This window comes from Cupressus sempervirens, chromosome 6 (assembly GCF_028749045.1).
Source record: "Cupressus sempervirens isolate cs-2001-9-10 chromosome 6, ASM2874904v1, whole genome shotgun sequence".
Taxonomy (NCBI): domain Eukaryota; kingdom Viridiplantae; phylum Streptophyta; class Pinopsida; order Cupressales; family Cupressaceae; genus Cupressus; species Cupressus sempervirens.
The window spans coordinates 428,985,143-428,991,930 of NC_143123.1; positions in this window are offsets into that span (position 1 = coordinate 428,985,143).

Sequence of the window (6,788 nt, forward strand, 5' to 3'; positions counted from 1 at the left end):
CTAAAACTTAAACAAGATTTTGGATCGTAATCTTATGCACCCAAGATGGCCTCGAAAGACGACAAGGGCAGAGAAGACTTGGATGATCTTGGGCTAAAAAACATGTTTGTTCTTTTACCAACTGACTCTTATGTGTGCTGATCTAGACTTTGCAAAGACTCATGTTTAAGATGCAAATATTCAATTCCAACTTTGAAATGCACCAACAAAGCAAAATCAATTGAAGAATGCGAACAAGAAGAAGAGTTAGGGTCAACAAGAAAGTAAACTCGTGCACTCGGAGGCCCTCCACGTCAAGTATCGATTAATTTCCTTTAAGGCATTTAAGAGTTGGTGTGATTTTGTTTTAAGCCCAAAACAAAGATGTGTGAAACTCGACTGTCAAGCGCGCGCCCAGAGGCCCTCCACGTTAAGATTTGTTCAATTTTTTTTTATGCCCAAATGAACTGTTAGCGAGACTAATGCTCATTCAAGAGATTTTCTAACTTAGAAAAACTACTAAAAACCCAAGTGAGTGGAGTTTTATTTGTGTGGAGCACTTAACACCCTCTTAGGTAGACCCATCCCCATAGATGGTGTTAAGATTGCAACCAATGGTTAAATTGATGAGTGATTAAAGAGGGTGAGTCCAACTACAAACTCACTCAAAGCGTCTTTAATGGTTTTTATAACTTATAAAATTTCTAAAATATGAAGTTAGGTTTTTTTTATGTCCAAAAATTGAAGTGTGAGATATTACAATGGTTAATTGATTATTTGCATTCAAAATTGAGTTTGTTTGTTTTAAGCATGCATTCCAAGAAAAACTTTGATTTTAATCCATGGCATTCAAGATTGTGTTTGAGCAACATTCATTAAAAAAAAAATGTGTTTAAGCATGCAAGTTCATTTTAGCAACATGCATTCAAAGACAAGTGTTTAAACATTCAAGTTCATTTTTCAAGAGCATTAAACCATGTAAGGAGAACCTGCAAGAAACATGGTTAGTGGTTTCATAGATGCTCCAACCTACAAAGCTACAAAAGCCAATTTGATTAGTAACCCAAAAATCTCAAAAATTTGAAGCTTAACTATGAGGAAAATAAAATCAACTCTTTTTGTTCTTTTTCCTAAGCGTAAAAATACTTAGAAAAACCTCTACTCTATGGAACCACCAAAAGTTAAAATTTGATTTATACTCTTTTTAAAATTTAAAAAAAAACTAAAAAGTGTAGGAACAGAGATGTTAAAACAGAAATGCAACAATGACAGGCGGAGACGACAGTTCATCAGGCAGAGATGCCAAACTGCGAAGACGTTGAACTGTGGAGACGCTGATTTGCGGAGACGAGAGAGAAAGAGGCAGAGACGACAGTTCAGTTTGGCGGCACAGACAACCAAAAAATAGGCAGAGACGCTGAACTGCGGAGACAATAGTTTAGGTTGGCGGCGGCGGAGATGATAGTTTATCAGGCGTAGACGATAGTTCACCAAGCGCAAATGCCAATCTGCAGAGACGACGGTTGAGGTTGCAAAAATGATAGTTTACCAAGCACAGACGACAGTTCACCAGGCACAGATGCCAATCTATGGAGACAACGGTTAAGGTTGCAGAGATGATAGTTTATCAGGCGCAGACGATAGTTCACCAGGCGCAAACACCAATCTGCAGAGACGGTGAACTGCGGAGACGACACTGCACGAACAGAACTTAAAATGCACAAATTTTTTCAAAAAAAACAATTTTTTGCGAGTTTTTAGAGGGTATGTCTTCTTCCTAAGTGTGTCCTTTAACCTGCAAAAACAAGCAAAACACCCTACAACCCACTCAAACAACAACAAACGTTAGATGGTTAGTTCATAAGAACAAAACATAGGGTAAAATGGATGAATGAATGACCCATAGTGGGGTCCCACCGAGTGTGCCAAAATGTATACACTAATATGTTAGCAAGAAACACTAATCTATTAACTAACAACACTAATATAACCTTTAAGAAAGACAAAGAGGAAACAAACTCAAATGAGAATGTGAGCCATTAAGGGGCTCTCTCAATGAGATTATTCTCTTGATTTGGGGATGAGTCTAATTTGGATATGGATTTAGGATGTGTGCTCAAGATACTCAAGCTAGCTTCAATGGATTCTTGGAATTTGGGTGTGGATGTACGCAAAAAGTATGGATTTTGGCTTCTCAAACTAACATTATAACTTTAGCTCAAGGATTGTGATGAAATGGCTTGGGAGGGGATTCAATTTATAGGCTAAGGGCTTGAGGGTTTGAGGACTAAGATGCAAGGATAGGAAAAAGCTCATGGAGGACTCAGATTGCATGAGAGGAGAGCACATGGATTGTGCTTCCTTACAGCCAATCAGGGAGTGAAACATGTCATTGGGTGAGAGGATGGAGGAAAGGGCAAGGATGAGTCAACAAAGGAGGCTCAAGGGATAATATCTTCATAAAGACCCTTCATAAATGGCTTGTAAGAGTAATGAATGGGTTTGTAAGAGCCTTTATGGCCTTGTAAGAGCATTCATGGTTGGGTGGTTGGAATATTTTGGTGAGAGTTGAGATTGTTGACTTTACTTGGCTTAGGAAAGTCTTAAGCTTGCTTAGGGAATGTGACAAGGTTAGGGGGGGATTAGAGGTGATTTAGGATTAGACTAAGCTTGTTAGAGATATGCAAGTGGATGGCATTCATAAGGGTGGGTTGAGTTAGTGGCTAAGCTTGGTTAGTATGGGTGGATGGGGTGGATTAGGTTAAAAAGGGGGTTTAGGGATAGGCTTAGGGTTAGGATAAATAAAGTTTATTTATCTCATAAGTTTGGTTTGAGGAGATATTTATTACAACATTTTTAATAAACATGAGGATTGATATTTAACCTTAGTTAAATATTTTGAGTTGGGATTAGGAGTAGAGAATGATGGGATTAGCCTTTAATCGAAATTAAAGAAAGATTAGAAGATTTTGGAAGAGGTTAGTGATCTTAAGGAAATTGGCCAATTTTTGGGCAAAAAATAAATAAATTATTTATTTTGAGATTTTTGGTCAATTTATTAATTAAATAATTAATAAATAAAGAAATAATGTTTAAATAAGATTTAAAAATTTTGGGAGGGATTCCTTAATTAAATATTTTTAATTAAGACAAGGGGATTTAATGGCATAAAAATAAATTAATTAATTAATTAATAAATGATGATGTCATAAGGGACCTTTCAAAAAATAAAAATACTTTATTTTCTAAGGGATTTTAGATGTCTACACTTGTCAGATCTATCTACATCAAATGAGGGAAATGAGGAAATGGTAGATGAAAGCTCTACATGTAGTACAGCTAAAATAGGGAGATCAACTAGAGGTCAAAAGATTAGGAAAAAAATTGATAAATACATGCAATTTTTCTTGCTAATGGGGGGTCATGTTCTTATGATGATGAGACCAAAGGCAACATCAAAGTGCCCTTTCGGTACACACATTGAGAAAGAATGGGTACCCAATGAGCTACATCCAATTAACACAAATTTTTGTGTTAATGAGAGGATATATCGCATTGCTCCATCCTCATTACATGGGTTGGGCCTATTTTCCATGGATGGGATAAAGGTATGTTACAACAAAGTTGTTAAATTGTTCAAGTATGTCGGTCCATGTTACAGTTACAATGATTGGATGTGGATTGTTCGATATAAAAAAAGTATGCGTAGGTATGCACTATCAACTAATTATATACAATGGAAAGAAAATTATCAAAGTAAAAGATTTTCTATGTACATTGATGGGAGACCAAAAGCAACAAGTAATATTGCAAGTTTTATAAATAGTACACGACCTTCCTCAACTAGTAAGCAACCCAATTGCATATTTGAGGTGCGTGAGGGGAATAAAGTTTTTGTTTGTGCAATAAATTCAATAAGTGCAGGGGAAGAACTACTAATAGATTACCATTTAAATCGCATAGATACAAACAAAGTTACTATCATGAGGGTTGTAAGTACTATATACCATTTTGTTAATTAATTTTTTCACTGTCTATTGCTTTCAGTTAGCTGAAGTTTTTATGTTTAATCTTTGTGACAGGACGATAAGGATCCCACACATGATAGAGGCCACAAGGATGCTACTCCCACCCATTCTTTAGCAAGGATAAACCTTATTGAAATTGTACAAATTAGATAGATGAAAATTTTATATCATTATGTTATTTTATTTACGATTTTTGAGTTTTTATGATAGTCTTACTGATATTCCTCTCACAATTTGATGTTTAGGATAAGGGAAAAGCACCTACAATAAGTACAGAGCCAATAGCTACCCCTTCTGACGATGATATTATAGAAACACCTAATGTAACAATTATGTTGAAGGAAAAAAAAAATTTAAAAATTTAGAAATAATGAGAATTTTGGATGAATCAAATATTCCATTCGAGGAGATGATGAAGAGGCTATCTAATTTGAGAGTGCAAGCTTGTCATTATGAAGTAAGCAATAATGAATCTTTAGTTATAAAAAAAGTTCAATAAAGATTTATATTTTATAATCTTTTATGTTGTGAAGTAAAATATGTAATATGTGTTCTTGTTACAAGATTTTTTGGCAACTGATCCATAACCTGGTCAAGGACAACGCGGTGAGGCCGGTACTAGCAGAGCTCCGACTGCCACTGGTAAAATAATCTTTTAGTTGACAACTTACAAAGAATTTTTTATTTGAACATTCAAAAAATTCTTAAGCTAACTCTTACTTTTATTATTTCAGAATGTCTTTGCTAACAATGTATTGTTTAGGTCATCAAGTGCAGGAGACTCCGATGAGGTTGACAGAGATCCATACGAGATTGCCGACTGTAATGTCGGCAACAAGGGGACATCCATGTTGAAAATATTCAAGATATGACAAGTTACTAAGAGGGGAGGGGTGAATCAGTAACTTCAAAACTTTCCTTTAAATTTACGACACATCCATCTATGTTACTTCATACATTAGTACTGAAAGATAAAACATTCATCACACAAAAGAACACAATATTTTGGTGACTCAAAAACCTTCCAAATAGAAAGTAAAACTAGGGTGGGGATGATACCCACAAAACTTCACTATTGTAGTATAAAGTTGGCCTATTAAGGCTTACATTGACCACTTCTGGTGATCTGCCCTGTTAGAAGCACAAAAGACTGCTAGGTCCACCTTGTTAGAGGATTTACAAACATATAATGAAGTATGCACTCGGTTAAGAGATTTATACAAACATTGTTAAGTCTAACCTATTAAAGGATTTAGAAATTGATTCACCTATTAAGATGAAGCAGTGGATCTACTTACAACTGATTGCCGATAAGATCTTTTATGCACTGATCACCTTATGTGATGGATGTAACTTTTCTGCCTTTGTATTGACCTTGTTGTATTCCTTGAATTGCTGTTGATAATCCTTTGCATGTACTTCTCAAAATATTTCACATTACTTCTCTATTCCTTGACACACAATGATATCTTTTAATACACCTTACATATATACCTTTCAAATTCACAAAACTGTAAGGTTGGCCAAAACACAAGTGAACAACATATTACAAAGTCAGCCCAACAGTAAATAACTTGGGTTCACTAAACTAACTCGGTGACCTTCTGATACACGACGTCCACTGCATTACTTAGCATCGTCATGCACTCGGTAGAAGTGAAGGCTCAATCCATACTAATCACTTGATGTATTTCTGAACTCAGTAATCACTGGTGACTTGGAAGATGTAGTGTCACTTGGTAGATACTGCACACTTAGTTTACCTTGCTTCACTCGGTAAACACTACTTCCAACACTCAGTTTATACTGAATCTTCATGACACAAACTTATTGCTCGGTAGACACTGTGAAGCACAATAGACACTAAGAAGGTTGGTAGAAACTGTTGGTCTTCACATTGCCTGTATTTACTTGGTAGCTTAAGGAATACTCAGTGTAAACTACTAGGCTTACAAGGTAACCACTGAATGCTCGGTATAAACTATAGACTGAGTGATGAGCTCGGTAAGCATTCAGAATCAAATAAGTGTTGTCACTAATGAAAAATACAATATAATGCCGACAATCTTCCCCTTTGGCATTAGTGACAAAAACACATATGAACCAAAACTTATGTTCACTTACATTCTGATTTTTATTTTTCAAAATTGATCTTTGTAAAACTATTGTATATACATATCTTACATATCTCCCCATACATATAGCATAATGTATACATAGCTTTTATCTGTACATATATCAATTTATTTTCTTTCTTATTTTTCCACAAGTCTCTTTTACTCCCCCTGTTCTCTTCCTTTGTTCATCTCATACTCCCCCTTTTTGACAATAATGTCAAAGAGTATATACAATGAATTCAAACAGGGACACTAAAATGTGAGAGAAATTTGAAGTGTACTTTGAGAATAAGAGGCAATGTCTTATCCCAATTATCTTGCAAAATTTTGTAGGTGGAGAGTGCCACTTGAACTTCTGCAGAAAGTTCAATCATATGATGTGCTATTGAAAATTTTTTGTCTTGGATTAATATTTTTGAATACGCAATATGTTTCTGCATTTGGTCCATAATTGGAAGGATCATATTCTAGATGTCAATCAGTTTAGACCTGATCCTGGCTTCTTCTCTGAGTAGCTCTGCTTGCATTTCTGACAAAAATTTCACCTTCATGTGATGTGATGAGCTTGAACTAGGGTCAAGCTGTAACTTTTGAGCACTAGCCTTCATGTCCACATCAATCTTATTTAATTTTTCTTTAACATCCTTGGTATACTCGGTAACAT